At 40.2% G+C, this 18,342-nt stretch overlaps 1 protein-coding gene across 10 annotated transcripts in view; it reads left to right on the top strand.

Moving 5' to 3' along the window:
* MICAL2 (microtubule associated monooxygenase, calponin and LIM domain containing 2) overlaps window positions 1-18,342 on the top strand; it is a 91,647-nt gene that overhangs the window by 12,903 nt on the left and 60,402 nt on the right. The window contains exon 1 of one of the 10 annotated variants that reach the window (XM_051620748.1): window positions 17,364-17,456. The exons of the other annotated variants lie outside the window; for them this stretch is intronic. The gene's annotated coding sequence lies outside the window, so the exon portion shown is untranslated. Of the gene's footprint in view, window positions 1-17,363; window positions 17,457-18,342 lie in introns of those variants that run through there. 10 annotated transcript variants of the gene reach the window in all.

Genomic DNA, 18,342 nt, shown 5'->3' with positions numbered 1-18,342 from the left:
TGACTCAGTGTCCTAATCTGTAAAATGGCTTAATAAGACTTGTCACGCTTGTCTCCCAGGAATATTAGCATCTAATTGATGTTCATGAAGTGCCTTGATCTGGGAGAAAAGAGGGCATCTTGCTTCCCCCATTTCACGACTCTGTATTGGTTGCTAATTATATTGCATGGGTGGAAAGCAGATTATCCAACAACCAAACTGGAATTCATGTCTGTTATCATTTACACAAGAGCTCAGAATAAGTGTATGGCCATGTATGCTTAGTTTGCAGTTATGTGGGTAGGTATCTAAATACAGTGAGTGGGTTCTCTGCTTTCTGGAGGATGCATCTGAAAAACGCACTTCTAAAATACTGTACTGAAGCCTCAGCAAACTTCTGCTGCTAACTCTAGAGATGCTATAAAGTTTTTCTCTGTGTATTAAGAAGTCAGTAAACATTTTAGGAATTGAAATTATGTTTACTGACTTAATGCTGCACACATCCTTGATCTTAATCTTACTCCAACTGAATCTTATATTCAATCTCAGTTTTTGTCATGTTTCACTGCTTTAGGAACTGGAAAAATATACAACGTTTTTACAATTCTCTGCTTGAAAATGCAAATTATTTTCATAATATAATTTCTTTATATTTTTATATATATAATATATATATTTGTATTTATTTTTATATATAGATATGTATCTGTGTAACCGTTTTACTTGTTGCCCAAAGCAGTAATTGGCTACTTTGCTCCCCTGACTTATATCTCACCCAACTCCTCCTTATCACTGCTGCCTCCACCTCAGGCAGATAGCAGAGCTGGCAGTGGCAATAGCACAGGTAGAGAAATGAGGTTCTTATGGGAAACTGAAGGATCCTGTATCCAAATTCCTCTTGCCATGTGGCCTTCAGCAAGTGATGTGATGTTTCCTGCCTCATCTGTAAAATGGTGACTTCTTAGCAAACTGGTAGAGTTACACAGAAATGAGAAGTTGTTTCTGTTTGAATATTTGTTGTTTTTTTTCTTAGTTGCCTTAATGCTCCCCTAAAGATGCACAGCAGTAAAATATCCATGATATCAGGGTGGTGGTTGCACTGCTGTTTGTTAGTTCAAATTTCCTTCAGTTTTGTCTAGAATATCTAAGATACTCTGAAGCAGAGTTTTCTCGTCTGGTGGCCGTGTCCCATTCCTAGAGGAGATGAGAGAGCCTATTTTTTGGCTGGAGATACTCTTTCAGTGTAAGAAGCCATAAAACAAGAGAGGTGATTGCTATCTAGTTTCTTCATGTGTATGCTTAAATTTTTCACCTCTTAGCATGTACCTTGTATTTGCTCCAGCTGTCTCATTGCCCTGGTATTTTATAATTAGTATCTTGAAAACTCAAGGGAAAACTTTCAAATGCTATGTATTTCCCACTGGGACTCTTCCATGTGGCTGTAACATTTGTTGTGAGTCCTTGGAAACGTGTATCTGTTACTCAGGAGTCCTTCAGCTCAGTTTGATTCCCCTGACACCAGCAGAAAAACTGTTTTCTGGTGGAAGAGGCTTTGCTTCTTATGGGCATGATGTGTTTTGATTCCCTTAAAACAAAGTCAATTTTGGAAGACTAAAGTTGATGTCTGCCTTCCTGTACGATCCAATCCGTCTGTTTTCTCAGCTTGCTGGTGTGTTGTGTTCAGAGCCAATGAGCTAGAGGAAGGCTGAGGGGTTCATAGAATTATAGAATGGTTAAGGTTGGAAGGGACCTTAAAAATCATCAGGTTACAACCTCCCTGCTATGAGCAGGGACATCTCACACTTGACCAGGTTGCTTTGTATGCCTGTACCTGTGTAATATACATCCAGTGTGTGCATTTTATATGTGAACAAATTGTTTCTTTGATGCACCTTTTCTTTTTAAGCTCTTTCTGTGCCAGGAGTCCACTAATTGGAAAAATGCAGCCTCTGCTCTGTGTCTGGCACCCTGGCAGCTCAGGGATAGCATGCTGGCTGTTTGCTTTGCTCATCACTAGGACCAGCTTTAGAGGTGTTTAAGCTGCAAATTTACTCCTTCAGAAGTGGTATTAGCATTTCGGGGTATTCCAGCTCGGGATATTAGACTGTTCCCAGAAAATACAGATACTCTAAATTAGGACTATTAAGTGTCCACTGATTCAGTAACAGTGCAGATACATAGTTAATATTATATTGTGACACATTCTGGAAAACGCTGGGTTTATTTTTGACATTGAGAAGATGACTAAGAATAACTCTTTCATCTGTGCGTAGTTGCATTAAAAAGCAAGTAAAAATGATCTTTAGTCATATTTAGACTGTTAGTTCCATGAAAGGAAAAAAATTCAGACTTGTGCTTAAATCTGAGCTGTGTGTTCTGTCAGCTCCTCTTCCTGCTCTGGACTGTCGTTCAGTGAGGGGTTTTGGGTTTTTTGTTTTGTTTGATTACCCCCCTCGACATTTTTGTGGGCAATGTTCTGTTCAGGGAAGGGGCAAAAGGGAAAGAGAAGCCCAATTCCCTGTTGGGAAAGGCAGACCCTACCTCAATACAAATTATAAACTACTGCCCTGGCTTGTATTGAGTTTGAGTTCTGATTATTTTTATTATTATTTTTATTATTTTTATTTCAAGAGTCCCAGTAACACTGATGTGAAAGCCTGAACTTGGGTTAATTTCTTTTTGCTTTTTTCCTCCCTGAGCTGTTAGTAAGACCTGCTGAGGAGGGAGTAATTCTGAAGAAAACCCATGGGTTTAGAGATCACTTTTGCCTGTCTGTTTTTGGATGCTTTCCTACATTTTGTTAATTGGATTCCTAAAGCTTCCTATTTGGGATCTGACTCCTTCAGGCAGATGATTTATTGAATTGTGTGATGGGAATATGTGGATTAGAGTAAAATTTTTGTTCTTGTCACTGTCATCTCACCTGCATTGGTGTGGACAAGTAATGCCAGCAGTTTCTCCATTTGCTGCATTCAGCCAAGTGGATATTACCAATTCAGTTTTTAACATTTCTGTGCCTGGCATTGTAAGTGTGTGTTGTGGAGTTCTGGCTTCTTAAAAAGCAGGTTCTTTGGATCTCTTAGTTCATGCTAAATCCTTCTCAGACCTTTTAAGCTTGCAGCTTATTGCCTGTGTAGACTGCAGTAATGCCCAAGGAGGTGTTACAGTTTATCCTGTGTGTAACTGCCATAGCCAAGCATCAAAATAGAATTTCCAAAGCCCTGTGAATTTTTTGTTGGGAATATGTGGGGATGTTTTATAATAAACTTTAAATAGTCCTTTATAGTTCAACTTAATTCTTCTGCATATTTTCTGAGGTTTTTTTGTATAGTGTGACTTTTGAAAGACTGAGTACATCAAAATACTACTTGCTTTAGATAATGTATTTTGCCATTTTCCTAGCTGAATAGGCAACTCCAATAGCCAGCTGGAAGGCTTTTAGATATTCCAAGTTTTTTTTTCTTAGTCTATCGTGCAAATCATGTATGATGTAGTCCAACAAAAAAAATATTAAAATAAAATTTAAAAAAAAAGGCAACACAGGAAGCAGAGCAGGAGCAGATTGTGTTTTCCCCTCTCTCTGAGAAGACAGGTTTGGCAGATAGTGGGCTTATTTTTTTGCATATAATCAGATGAGAGTGTATCACAGTAACTATAATCTGTGCTATTGGCTGAACTGAGTCCCATCTGTTGGTGGTGTTAGGGATGTGTGATACCCTTGGCTTCTAGACTTCTGCACACAGGGAGCAGCACAGAAGGATTTAGAGAAGCAAGTGCAGTCTGTGAAGGCAGTTGCTAAAAGCAAGAGAGAAAGTCATAATGCAATGCAATTTTCTCTGCTGACACCCTTTCCAGCTGAAAAACCCCTCTGGTTAAACTTCACCCTTAATGAACTTTAGAAGATAGTAGGTAGTTTTTGGTTTCTGGTTACTCATGAGATCAACTTCTTTTTGTACAGGATCATCTCTTGTATGCTTGTTACCAGGCTGTTAATTATGAATTTTCTTTGTGCTGTGTCACCTTGTGCTGAGCTGGGGAATAATTTTAAGTAGCAATCTGAACTGATTGGGAGAAAATTAAGGGCTTGAGTAGCAGGAAGTACTTGGGCTTCACTTCATGGGAGTAAGTGTATAGAATCACAGAATTGTTCTGGTTGGAAAAGACCTTAAAGATCAAGGCCAACCATTAACCTAACTCTAGTTAGTGCTGATTTTGTTTGGTTTGTTTATTTGAAATCCTCTTGTCATGGTCACTTCACCCCATCTGTGGCTCTGGCACAGTATAAACATATATCTTCATATTCTCCTTGTAGAGGTTGTAAAGGACTGAGCATCCTGAGAACTTCTCCAGATCTCATTTCCATCCTAGCTGGACTGAAGGAACTGCTGATGAAATGTGATATTTGGTTTTGGATTATTTATGTGAATGAGTTCTCTTTCAGATCCAAACTCCTAGCCTTCTGCCCTGTGTTTGGTTTTCCCCTTTCACTGAGTGCTAAGGATTCTTGTGGTTGCCACCTGTGCAACCAGTTGTTTCTATCAGTTCTACTAGTTCTATCAGTTCTATTGTTCTACTAATTGCACAGCTGTAGGGACAGAAGAATATTGAAGTCAAGAGCCATTTTTTTCAGATTTCAGGGTTTTGTTTCAGAAGATGAATGCAGATTGTAGGTTCCTCCCATTTCTCTCTGCAGATTTTACAAAGTAACAGCTGACAGTCCTCTGTACAGTGTTTGTGTTCAGAACATTAATGTGGTTGAATGAATATCAGAAATGGACACGTTTAAGGCTTGGAAACAAACTCCATAAATACAAACTCTTGGTACATACTCAAAACTGAATTCAATGGATGCAACCAAATACTTCTTGCTGTAATTATTCTCTAAAACACTGCCCTTGCACCACAACATCCTTAGGTGTCCTAGCAAATGCATTAGGAATAGCAAGGCTTGCATAAAGAACTTAATATCTTCCCACAACAAGCTGGTTAAGACAAAAGAAACCATCTTTCTGTTGTTCTGATGAGGGGTGTGTGTGAGAGGGGAGAAGGATTAGGGTGGTTGACTTTATTTCCTGGAAATGAATAGCATACATTTTTCAGTGCATAAAACGGATATTGCTCAGTTTGTGACCTGCTTCCTAATAAAAGTGCCTTGAAGTGGGGATTGGTTTAAATCTGTTGCCTGCATTCCTGACACACAGCATTGTGTGATGCTATCTTGTCACAGAGGCACGCAGTGTGCCATGATGTATAAATAACCCTGTGTGTCAAAGGTAATTTGAGACAATGTGCCAAATATTTAATGAAGCACTGGGTCTTGTCCTGGGTACCTGGTATATATTTGGGAGTAGGTATCTGAGCTGGAGCTGCAGCAGAGGGGTGATGAGTAATGCAGTACTCCCCAGCACATACTGCAGAGCTGCTCTGTATGGTACAGTAAGACACAACCAGCACTACAGGTCAGCTGCATCTTTTCTGTTACTCTGATGCTTAGATAAGTTGCAAGACATTAATGTGCTCTAGGCCAACCTGCTTTGTGTATGTGGTGGGGGAAAAAACTGCCTTTAGTGTCTTCTGTGGAGTCATTTTAATGAATAGTTCACGTGCTTCTGTTTTCCAGATAAATATAGAATAGCATACAGATGAAAATTGCTTTATTCCTTCGGGACCCTCACTTCTCCCCTGGAGGTGGACACAGCAGGATGCCAACCTCAGGCAGTTCTGCACACTTAGTGCCTCAACACAGAGTTAAGGTTGATGGCAGCCATGAGCGGGACATGGCTTTGAGAGATGTGAAGCTGCAGGTGCTGGCACAAGAAATGAGGAGCTGTGTCATGCCCCAGGAGCTTGGCAGAGGCTTGGGTGTAGGTGGCAGAGGTGGATGCTGACCCCCTTCTTGAAGGAGAAAGTTTCTATCTGGGTTTCCTTCTAATCTGGGAATCTGGGTGTTTTCCTCTGTGTATTTATGTGGGAAAGGAGATCCATATGGTCTTTATCTTACATTTGCCTATGCAAAAATGCAAAGGGCAGGGTTATTTTCTTTTACTCTTTTCTTTTTTACTGCCAAAGGAGTTGTGATTGTTTCCTAAATGCATGCATGTAGAGGGCTCCAGCAATATTTCTAATGTGATGTCATGACAAATGCAGAATCTCAGCATTTAAATATATACCACCAAAATTGTATATAGCTACCTCTTCATCTACTAACTGACTTAATAAGTGGATTGATGTTACTAGTAACTTGCATGTAGGAGCATCTTCAAGCTCAATAATGGAGTGAAAATATTTGTCTCCCATTTATTTTATTTTTATTATGCATTAATACAAAACAAAAGGAATTATGTGACTATTTCAGAGCAAGGGGAGACATTTTTGTGTGTTGTTCACAGCACTTTCCTCTTACAAAGGCAAGTAAGTCCAAGGTTCAGTCTGACGTTCCATAAAATACACAAATGACTTAACACTGTGTTTGACAGAGTTTCTTGACTCGGATATTTCTAACAGAGCATTTCTATGCGTCTGTCAGGTGGTCACATAAAGCAGGTAGTTCTGCAAGGCAATGTTGATATAAACTCTTTTGCCCTTTGAGGTAAAGCTTTGTGGGTTCTTTGACAGGTAAAACATTCAACAGGACAAAAGTGACCCAGAACTTCATAGGATACATGTTCCTAAGGTGATCAGGCTTGTTTGAAATCTCAAGGCAATAGAACTACAAACATTGATTTCTGGAAAAAATATATATATACAATTTGTGTATTGTGATTTAATTGTCACTTTCAGTTTGCTGATAAATAAGGGAAAGGCATATGTAGTACAGCAGGTCTGCATTTACATACAAGTTTTAGTTTAGAAGTAAATATCACAGCGGATGTATCACAGGTTTTTCACTCTTAATAGTTCTAGTGCACGAAGAGATTCTGAACCACTACTTCTCAGTTTTATTTGCTCTGCTGAAGTAACACCCCGACAAGAAAAGGATGGCAAGTCTTTCCTTGTCTGCCTAATCAGCTGTCATGTAGCCAATATGCCAGCCCACCTGCAAAGTTCACTGAGGGAGAATGATTGGTACTCCTATAAAGTAGAAAGCAAATTTGCTGTGTGGCTTTATCTGACTTCCCTGCTAGGTATCAGCAGACTTTGTAAGGTTGTGATCAGTGCTTCTGATGAGTTCATGGAAGCTTTTGTTGCATTTATTTTTAATGACTGTTTCTCTAATGAGAATAATACACCCTTGTCATACTACAAAGCATCTCATGTTTTCAATCCAAATTTTCTCCTTTCCTTAGGAGTTTTCTCTGTTGTCTAATAATTTACTGGGATATTATACCAGACAAAGGGTTGAAATTAATGTATTTTGTTTGTGGGTTGTTTTTTTTTTTTTATTTTGGAGGAGAAAGTGAAGCCAAACAGTGTTTTCTTCCTTTGGCTGATGGTTCCATTATTATTTTAGTGATTATTCTGCTTTCTTGGGGGAAGATATCCAGCAGAGAGCAAGCTTTTCTCTGGTCTACCAGTTTTGGGGAATTTAAAATGAAAAGTAATGTATTGTTCTGGACCCAGTCATTAGAAACTAGTACTGACAACATAAATATTACCTCTCACAATTAGAATTAAGCAAAAAAGGCAACACTGCATTCATTATTCTTTTAACTTGTGGGCCTACATTTACATGAATAATCTGTCAAGTGTATCTGCAGTCACCTTTCTGTTTTTAGAAAGAGAATCCTAATTTCTAATAATTTTACCTGATATATTTTAATCTTAATATTATCTTTAACAGTTGTTGTCCTGTGTGAATAGTTGTTTCATCTCTTGTGGTGTTGTTTTTTCTTGTTAAGGCTTCTTAAACTTCATTTGCAGTGTCCTGTCTTTTCCCATGTTTACACATTGGTGGGAGGGGGGGGGGAAAGATAAGGAGAAATTACCTTTATTTTCAAACTGGTGGTTGAGTATTGACGTACCCAAATACATGCTTAGTCATGTGCTGTGATGCTGCTGAGTTTCGCTTGTCACACCCCAGCAGATGCAGCTCCTCCCCTGTTTTCAGCAGAGCCATCTTCTCTGTGGTGCAATTGTAGATGACTGGATTTGTTTTACAGCAGTGACACAGTGTAATGATAACCTTGCCAGTGCTAAGGGGAGGTGGAAACAGCTGAACTTTTTGCTTGTGTAGCATGTTAAATTTCATTCCAGATATTGTGACATGAAAGTTTTGGTCAGTGTCATTTACCAAGCTATGGTGAACTGTAATACAGTGTCGAAGTAGCAGTGAGGTGCAGGCAAAAGGTTCTTTTTTTCTTCGCAAAAAAAAATGTTTTGGTTGCTTGTTCATTACTTCTTTTTGCCTTTGCCTGTTTTTTTTCTCTTTCTAAGCCTGGATTCTAGATTTTATTCCTATTGCTTTTGATTAAAATTCTAGCAGTAAAATTTTCAGCTTTAAGCTGTGAGATGAGCTGGTGTGCAACCTCATAGGCATCAGAAAAATAGGGTGTAGGCAAGAATGTAGAGAAATCCGTTTGGGAGCTCTTGTGGTAGTAGTGTTGGTAACTGTTGCCAGTAATCGGGGTTTTCTGTCCTGGAGATGCAAGCGTGTTGGATTCCTTGTGCTTTTCAGCACCTGAAGTGTCTGTGCCCATGAGGTTACAGCAGGCTGCCAGGGCCTGGGTGGACTCTGTCCCGGGAAGGCAGCGCCCAGGAGCGCAGTTGCTGCCTCTGCTGCTCTGGCATCGTGGAGCTCCTGAGAAGCAGGGTCACATCGGCGGTGGCTGAGCTGTACGTCCTTGGTGAGCTCCTTGCCCCAGCCTGTCGGGCGTGTGCCTTAAGCTCATTTACTAATCTGACCTTTTAACCTGCTGATGATTAACAGAGCTCTGCCAGAGCGTTATGAGACATCGTTCCTCTGGAGTGGCCCTGCCAGTAAAGGTCTGCCGTGAGGTAAAAGGAGTAATCAAGTAAATGCAGCTGCCGCACCTACAAGAAGATGGGCCATACGGGCCTGCACGAAGCTGTCAGCTTCTGTTTTCAGAAAGGAAGGGTGCTTTCTGGCTGGTGCTGCACTGACCCATTTAGGAGATAGTCTGACCCGAAAATACTGAGGTGGAGTGTTCATGCACTGCCCTGCACTGCCTGTCAAGATGCCTTGGAGAAATATGTGCTTTAAAAGTTGATTCATAATTAGTTGCTACACTGGATATTAGGAATCCAATGAAGTGCTGCCTTCTGTACTTTTTTTTTGTCTAGTAATCTTTCTTAGGCCAAATTTATATGGTCAAAATGGGGTTTCATGTGCACATCCTATGGGCAACAACAGGAGGGACTGTGGTGGCCAGTCGTGTAACTCAACATCTGCAACTCTACAGTTTTTTTTAGTCTCCTTTTATGCAAACACATGGCATCTTTTGTTGCAGTTAAAAAAAAAAAAAGGCAAGCTAATAACTGAAGAATTCTGTCAGTCATAGAAAGCTAGGCATAAACTGTTCAGTGTCATTGACTTGCTGCATTAGGGCATCTGATAAACAAACACTTTGTTGCTGAGGCTTTTAAGAGCTCTGGGGTCTGTGCTCACAAGTCAAATCACTGTAATATATCCTTGGATGTGCATGTGTGTGGTTTTAAATGTGGAAGTTTATGGTAGCAGGTTAACCTGGCTAAAAAGAAGCCTGTTTTCCCCAAATGCAGACAGTGGTTTGTCTGATGGACCTCCTTTGAAAGGAATTCCCTGAAGTTGATAGCATCAATGATGAAGTCAAGTTCAGCCTAGCTTTGATAGAAACAGAGGTCTGACAGCTTCTCATCCTGCCTAGCTGCACCAGGCACCAAACACCCCCAAAGAGATGTTAAAAGCCTTTGCTGTGAAAATCTGTGCTACACACAGTGCAGGTTCTGGAGTGTTTGAATTTAATGTATTTCATAGTGATCTGTGCTTGGCTGGAATAAAGGTGGGGATAAAAACTCCCATGTTGTACCTTAAAGGAAAAGACAGATTCTGTGACTGTTGCAGTCACTTTCCAGCTCCCTTTCATAAGGATTTCTGAGTTAAGAGATTCATTATGGAAATATCTTGACTGGCATAGAAGCTTTTTTCATGCTGCTGTGCATCTTAATTTTTTTTTTCCTTTGATGATTGGTTTGAGAGTTTTAAGTAGTATCTGGCTGTAGTGTGACAAGCACGCAGAAGGAATCACTGTTCCTTGAACATTTTGCTTCCAGAATGGCTATAAATTCCCTTTAAAACTGTTCCGTACTTCTTCCTCTCCAGATTATTTCATTTGAGGTTTAGCTTGTACGTTGACACACTTTTTTGGTGGTGGTGGTGCTTTTATTTGTTGTTGTTGGTTTTTTTTGAGGGAAGTGAGCTCATACTATGCAAATTGTATCTATTTGTACCTGGTGTGCCAACTATCCAAAACTTCTGGTGTATGCTTATTTTTTCATTTTTTTCTTTTTCATCTCTCCATGCAATAACTGCACAACACCTGAAACTCAGTTGTGGTCACATGCCTATGAGTGCAGCATGTACTGAAAAACCTGTTTTTTACTACAGTTCAAAATTGGAAGGGGAAGTGCTCCATCATAGTTCAACTTTTACTGTTGCTTTTCTTTGCTTTGTGTGCAGTTTATCACTTGCTTGTTCTCCTCAGAAATCCAGGTAACAGTTCCAAGTTAATTGTTAAGGGGAAGAACAAATAAAAATATTAGTATCTTAAAAAAACAGTCCAAATCTCAGCTGGAAAGAAAAGCTGAGGAGCAAAAAGCATCCAGCAGTACCTCTGCCCCTGCCCCAATGCTTTACAAAGCTGAATAGAACTATGTGACCTCTGGGTGTGTTTCTGCCAATTTGGCTTTTCTTTTGAGCAGAGTAGTGAGTGGTGTTGTGTGGGGAGCCCTTTGGCTACTCATCCCTGACCATCACTGTGCTATGATGGAGGCAGTGGCAGAATTTGGTCTAGTCCAAACACAGATCTGCCCTTCTCTTTGTCTGCTCCTCTCCTTCACCAGCCACCTCCATGCTGATGCCTAGGCCAGAAGCCAGGCTCAGTAAGGCAATGGCAGAGTGAGGTGCCAAATGCAGATCTTTACAGTCTGTAATTGGATGGCTAGGAGAGTACAGTGCAAGTAAAGGCTAGTCCTGTGCTGTTTGCATGGGTTTATGAAACCCTTGGAACACTTGGAGCCCTGTGTAGTGAGCTCCAAGGATGTCTTACTTTAGAAAGATGCTGCAACAAGGCCTCTGCTGTTTTGAGCATACAGCTCTTAGGGCACTGGTTGCTTAACCACAGTAGTAATACATGCACTGTATTTGGGCATTAGTGAACTCTTTATTCTTAGTAACTAAAGCTTGGAAACTGGAGTGTAGATAAAGTTTTGGTTGCACATTTCAGTGCAATAAAAGCAATACTGTTTACCTGCACGCAGAGGAGAGGAAGAAATCTGTGATAATGTAAAACTGGAGAGAAGCCCAAGCTGGTATAAGGTCTTGGGCCCAGTAATTGAACTTCAAAACCAAAACAAAACATATTTGTAAAGTGGAGAACTTAATAATATTTATTTTGTTAATAGCTTTAATCCAGAATTTTTACTCCTTTTTCTGATAATCTGATCTGTTTTCCTTCTTGTTCTCTTTAAGTTGGCAGATATTGAAGTTGTTTGAACTGTCATAACGAAATGCACGTTCGCGTCTTCAGTTGGTTTGCTTCATGTAAGCACATTGAGTTCACGGAATTTGGGTTTTCTTCTGGTAAGAAGTTGAGTAAAAACTTTCAGTATTCCCCAGTATTTGAAAAGCCTCTGACAATTCCCATTGCCCAGTTCCTGCTCTTTGCAGCCTGCAAGCTGGGCCGTGCTAAAGCAAACTGAGTTGACCCGAGATGATTCTGTAAACCACTTTTCTTCTTAAATTGTTGTGGGTTTTTTTTTCTCTAACAAAGCCAGCTCCCATCAGGACCTCGTGTACCAAGTGCTGTGCAAACTCAGAGCCAGTTAATCCTTTGTCACTGAAAATTACAGACTGACTGAGAGTTCAGGCACCAAAGTAGCTTTAGCTCTGTCTTCATGTAGGTGTAGGAAGGTGAAGAAATGTGATGCCTTTAATCTACTCCAGTACTGCAAACATGCTCAAATAAGCAAAATGGACTCACCACGTGGTGTCATTTCAGGGTCCTCAATCAGCTGTATCTGTTATGTGTAACCTCATGTTAATATATGGGAATGAAACAGTAACAGTCTCAGAACTTTCAGGATATGCAGTGTTTTTTCACTTGCATGTTCTTAGCTCTTTAAAAGCCTTTCTTTCATTATGAAATTTTGGAACTTACACACAGCAAAGCAAATCTGACTATACAGGAAAGTCATGCTCACCCTCAGTGCACTACAGGTATGCGGAAAAAGGAATTTTCCAAATGAAAGAACTAATGAAGAGTGTGATGATAACATCTTCTACCTATTTACGTGTAGATTATTCTGCTTGGTAGGTGATTGGAAACAAATGTCTTGTGTTGCATAAAGGCTTCAATATGACAAGGTGCATCCACTTCTGACCTCCAATATTGTTGACAGGACTAACAGAGGACTTAAACCTCAGGCTTTTGGAACCAGGCTGTGTGATAAATAATGACTATTAAGAAATGCTTTTTTGGTGCTTCACATGTTCTAATAAACTTTTCTGTGCTGGAGAAGATGAATCATAATTTAATTCTGAGTATATCTCAGCTGGTCTTGTGAAAACAGTGATACATTAATCATCTGTCCTATTATTGGTTAAGGATGTTCTCCCCTCAGACATTTTTTTGGAAGGGGCTGCTTCCTAACATTTTATTCACATTGTTTTCTTTTTTCTGATGGATTTCCCAAAAATAATGTTTAAAAATTTATTTTGTTGTTTGACTGAGAGGATTTTTCTGCAGCAGGAACTGATGATGGTTTTGTAACTCTCTTGGAATCTTTTTTTGGGTTTTTTATATTTTGTTTTTCTTCATCTTCTGGGAAGTCAAGACTTGAAGAGGGTAGAAATTGTCCTGTACATTTTCTTCCAAAAATACTGTTTCTACTTTCAGAAGGAATCTCTTTTCTAGTCTTGTACTCTTCTGTTAATTGTGGGTCCAGTTTACAAGGACAAAAAAAGAAAGAAAACAGATATAAAGCAATCCCAGTAGCTTGCTTCCTTTTTTTATCTTCTCATGTAAACGTTCCCTGGAGCAGAGTTTGGTGTTTAACCTAAATTTTCTGGTTTTCCACCACCCTCTGGCTGACTTGTCTGGGTGTGGCTTCACAACTCTCCACTGTCATTCAGTGGTTGGAATTCAGTGGTGTATTGACATTAGTCTAACCAAGTAACCCATCATTCACAACTCAAAACTGCTTTGGGGTTTTAAAAATTCTTTTTCTCTTTCTTTAACTTATTTGTGGTTCCCATGGATTTCAGTGTGACTGATAACGTTAATACCCCGATGAGCCACAGGAAGTGTTGTGTGCCAGCATGCATTAAAAAAAAATAAATTAAGAACTGAATGTGTTGATTCCTAAAAGTGTGTGTATGCATATGAAATAATGCCCAGAATGTGATATTTCTTTGATGACTGGCATTACAATACCGTCTGTGTTTTCAGTGGGTTAATCCTGGTTACTGATCTGGAAGTCTGATGTCTACACATGAGAACATCTTTGCCAAATGAATTATCATGGCCTGGAACCCTTGAGGTTTTGCAGCCCTCGTGCTGGCTGTTTCTTCCACTTGTTCAGCTCTTAGGAAACTGCAGCAGCCCCAGTAATGAGAGGGAAACATACTGGAGACAAGACGTATAACCAGAGATTCACACTTGGAAAGGCAATCTGAAACACTCTGGAGAGCTTTTGGCATGTATTCTATGAACACTAACATGGTGCTGTTCTTTTTCTTCTCCCAAGACACATCCAGTGCAATTTGCTTCAGCCCAGCCATAATGTCGTATTTTTGCTTAAAAAAAACAACCCGAACAAACATGAATTTACTTTCTCACAGAAATACTGAGGCAAAATAACAGTGTCCACTGTTCTCTGGTCCCTCACTGCAAGGTACTTTCTGGTGTCTCCAGGTGATGCCTTTGGGCAGCTCTCATTTTGTGTAGCAGCAGTGCTGGCCACCTTTCTCTGCTCCATAGCCCCTCTGGGTCAAGAGTGGCCACTGTAAGGGGACAGGCTTTATCTGGACAGAGGATGGCTCCCGGCTGGAGAGGGCAGGAAGACACAGAGACTGGTGCCCACCTTTGCCCCATGCTCCCTGCTGGGGGCCACCAGCTGCCTAGAAGAGTGGTGACACCTCCTCGGGCATTATCCAGAGGCCTTAGAAGGCTCATGTTCCTATGTCAGTTCATAGCCTATCTCGCTCCCCCATCCTTCTGGCTTATCCCTGTTCTCAAAGAGCCATGAACCAACATTATTTCCATGATTGCTGACTCAAGAGAGTCTGGTTTTTTCCTGGTTCATGTGTTTGTTCTTTTTTCATGGTGTATTTACCTCCATAATTATGTCACTGTGCTTACAAAGGGAAAGCTGTACGAGGGGAACTGCTGCTGCCAAATGCAGCTCAGTTTTGTTGTTATAGCTGCATCTATACCAGAGATTTTGCTGACAGAGCTCTGTCAGCTGGTAGGTATGCATTTTTCATGCTCCCCACAGACACAGTTGTGCCATCTAAGTTTTCCCTGTGACCTGGGGGTTAGGAGCAGAGAGGAGGACACAGGGCTGTGAGAGGGAGTGGAATGTCAAAGCTCACTCTGGCAGCTGAGCAGGAGTGTTGCCAGAGCTCCCTCTCCATCATCCTGTAGTGTTGTCTACCCCTGCTCTGTGTCTGGCCCTGCTGCCTTGCTGCTGGATGTGATTTCAGTAATGGTAAATAGGCTATTACTTGTGCTCTGAATTAGTCTGGCCCCATGTCCTAACATCCTACTGAAAGTAGAAAATCTTCTACTGACTGAAAAACAGCCAACCCACCGCCTGTTCTGTGATTAACTTTTATATCTGCTGTCCTAGCTTGTGAGCTTGAAATGATGTGTCACTATAGAAAAAGAAAGGAAGGAATTTCAAAGAACTTAAAGTTAGTCCTTTTAATTGTTTGCACTGACAGTATTTTTGTAACATCTTTCTAACATAAATAACAGGTGTCTTTTCTTAAAAGGTACGCTTACTTGGCTGGCTGATGTTATCCTAATGGTACACTTTTTTCCATTGCTCTTGTGATCCTAACCTGGGAAAACATCAGCATAAACTTTCTGCTATTGTTTCTGTTGTGTTTCTAATCTACTACAACAAAGCTGAAGAATCTTTCTTCTAATCAAGACGAGTCAGATTTTAGTATCTTGCTTATGCATGACATTAACCCCTAATGACTGTGGCTTAATCATCTCCTTTAGCTTTGAAGATGTTGACTGTATGGAAACTTTGAACCTTGTTACAGAGCTTTTAGCACCCCTGTTAGAAATAAGTTTAAATACTCACTGTAGCCTGCACAGAATAATAATTGGGCTAGGGACATTTTTCCTTAAAACCATCAGACTTAAAAGTTTATAGTTACAATTTCCAGTGGTATAGGTACAACCATTTCTTTTGTTGTTGTTGTTTGGTTCGTTTGTTGTGGGTTTTTTTCAGTAAATTTCTTTATTTTACAACTCGCTCCTCAGAAATGCATCAGTATTTCTGATGAGTATTTTAAATACAGACTGTGCACAGATGCCTGGAGAGCTATGTATTGTCATTCATTTGAGATACTTGTTCCTGGGCTTTGCAAATGGAGCATCCGGGGGGTTTAGTGGTGCTGACAGCACTGGGCTTCCTGCGCGGGCGGCCGAATGGTGTGAGCCCTGTGACTGCCAGGTTTCTGTGCGGTGTCATCTGAAATGTGGGTTGCAGGAGAGGCCGTGTGGCAAGGCCAGTGCAGCGTGCCTCAGGCCCACCAGAGGCTGTGGCAGGGGCAGACGCTGCAGCCTCTATCTCCGGGGTTTCACCTCTGAACCCTTGGGCAGCATCCCGCGTGTTACCCGTGTCAGGGCTGTATGTTTGCATGAATGGAGACATGCAAACTGCTGGCTTGTATGGCTTATCTCATTTTATTTGTCACTGTCTTAGTGTATTCCCACAGTAAAACTGGAAAGCTCGGACCAGTAACATCATAAAACAAACTGGTCTGTTTTTGAGGCTTTCAACTTTAAAATGTGTGGAATGTGACTTAGTCTGTGTGGCAGATAAAATTGTATGAACAGGTCATTTTATTTTATGCTTCCTGTGAACATATCTAAAATACTCACTGCAAAGTGTTACCATACTTGTGCACATGCTTCCAGCTATATTTTATTGAGGGATGATTCCAGATGTAGCAGGTTAAATCGGCAGAGCAACACTTGTTGGCAGGCATGTGTTTGAAATGTCTCATATAACTTCAGCAAAACAAGCTGATAGCGTGTACAGTAACCTTGTAAGTTCATAGGCACAGAGTGTCTCGGTACGAGCTGTTTTGAATTCCTTACTTGGCCTGAAAAGTTATTTTGCAGGAGTTCTGTGGAAGTCAGCTTTTCATAAAAATACAGAGAAGTAATCTGGGTGTTTATAAAGTCAGGCTGTTTGTGAAGCTTTGTTCAGGAGCAATTTCTGTTCATTGATGTTTCTGTTAGGATTGTGTATCTTAATAAATGTGTTTTCTATTTGTAACTTATAGAAAAAAAGTGGTTTAGGCAAATGTACTTTTGTTTTTTTAACTAGTTTTATAAGCAAAGCAAGGGAGACCTTCAGTTTTTACCAGAATCACATTTAGTTGTTGGGTTTTTTTCCTTTTATGCCTGTTCTAGGAAAACATGCAAAGAAACCACACCACCAAAAAGCTATGTTTCCTCCAGATAGAAATATTTATATTTAAAATGGTCACCGTGAAAACAAAGTGCCTAATGTGAGTCAAAACTAAATTGAAAAGGCTAGAAAGTCCTATAACACAGCCAGTCTCACTTGCAAATTTCAATTACTGTAATTGTATTGAGATTTTAGACAGTTCTATCAGGGAAGAGGTAGCAGAAATACTGTTGTTTTTACTGATGATGGGGAAAGGCCAAAGTAAGTTATTACTACAGATGCTGCAGAATCCAGTCTTTCGTTTCTGTTGATGTTTCTAACCTTAAGCAAACAATAAATGTATTGTATCCTGCATGCCAAGCTGAAGTCTTAATAAAAGAATTTATTCTCTGTAAACATGGCTGAATTAGGGCTGAATTGAAAACGGATTCAGGATTAGTGGTATTGAAATGCAAGGAATTTAATTCTTTTCCAATCACCCCGAGGAACATGTTCTCAAATATTAGAAACAGAGCATTAAGGGACTTAAGTGCTGCAAGTTTGAATTAAAATTAGTGTTGTTCTCTCTACAGTGGGACAAATAAGCCAAAAAAGGTTTTAGTGTTTGAGTATACTACTGCAAAACTCTGGTGACAAGCACTTCACATGCTACTGCTGTAAAAAATGTGAGTTATTTTTGTTTAATGACTCCTGTATGTCAACTTTATTGCGTGCTCTGTTAAGCCAAAAGGCTTTGTGTGTGGATGTGAACCAGCTCCATACATCCATTTAGCTGGTGATAATCAGTGGAGATACCTTGACATTGGAGGATACTTTTTTGTGTGTTCTCAAAATCCTCTGCAGTTACAGCTTGTTCTGCTGACAGGAAATACCAGCTAGGACTGGAGGTAGTTGCTTTTCTATGTATATGCATCTGTACATGCATCATTGCTTTAATTTCTGCTTTCTGTCCCTTTTACACTGCTTTTCTGTAAGTTGTAAGAAGATCTTCACTTTCTCCTTGGGTTTAACAGGTATTAACAGCACTTCTCAGCTTTTCTTATCCTACATTCCTGTTTGCCCCTGAGTGGGAGCAGAAAGGAGGTGGGGCTAACTTATTACAGTAAAAGGGACCATCAAAATGCAGCCCTTCTTCCCAGTGTCTGCACTTTGTGTCTGGAAGCCCTCCAGGGACTCCTGTAATACCACAGGAAGCTGCATGTAAGGCCAAATTCTTGTACATGCTTATTACATCATGTGTGGGACCTAAAATGACAGTTTGTGTTAGCTCTGAATCCAACCCATGGTTGCTTCAGTCCTGACTTTAAAGAACTGTTTGTCCAGACTATTTCCTGCTCTCTAATTCTCTTCCTTTCTGTGGCCCAAATTTTTATTGGGTTCTGTAGCACTTCAGTAAAGTTTCAAATAAACTTCATTATATTTTTGGATCATGCTTCCAGAGGAAGTTCAAGGGTTACTTTGAAAAGCAAAGTTTGCAGTTTCAGCATCAGTTCTTACACTGATGAGATTTTTTGATCTATATTTCATCTCTAGAGTGATGAAGGAAGGAAA

This window comes from Apus apus, chromosome 5 (assembly GCF_020740795.1).
Source record: "Apus apus isolate bApuApu2 chromosome 5, bApuApu2.pri.cur, whole genome shotgun sequence".
In the NCBI taxonomy this organism is placed as follows: Eukaryota; Metazoa; Chordata; class Aves; order Apodiformes; family Apodidae; genus Apus; species Apus apus.
This window is presented reverse-complemented; position numbering and strand designations above follow the sequence as displayed.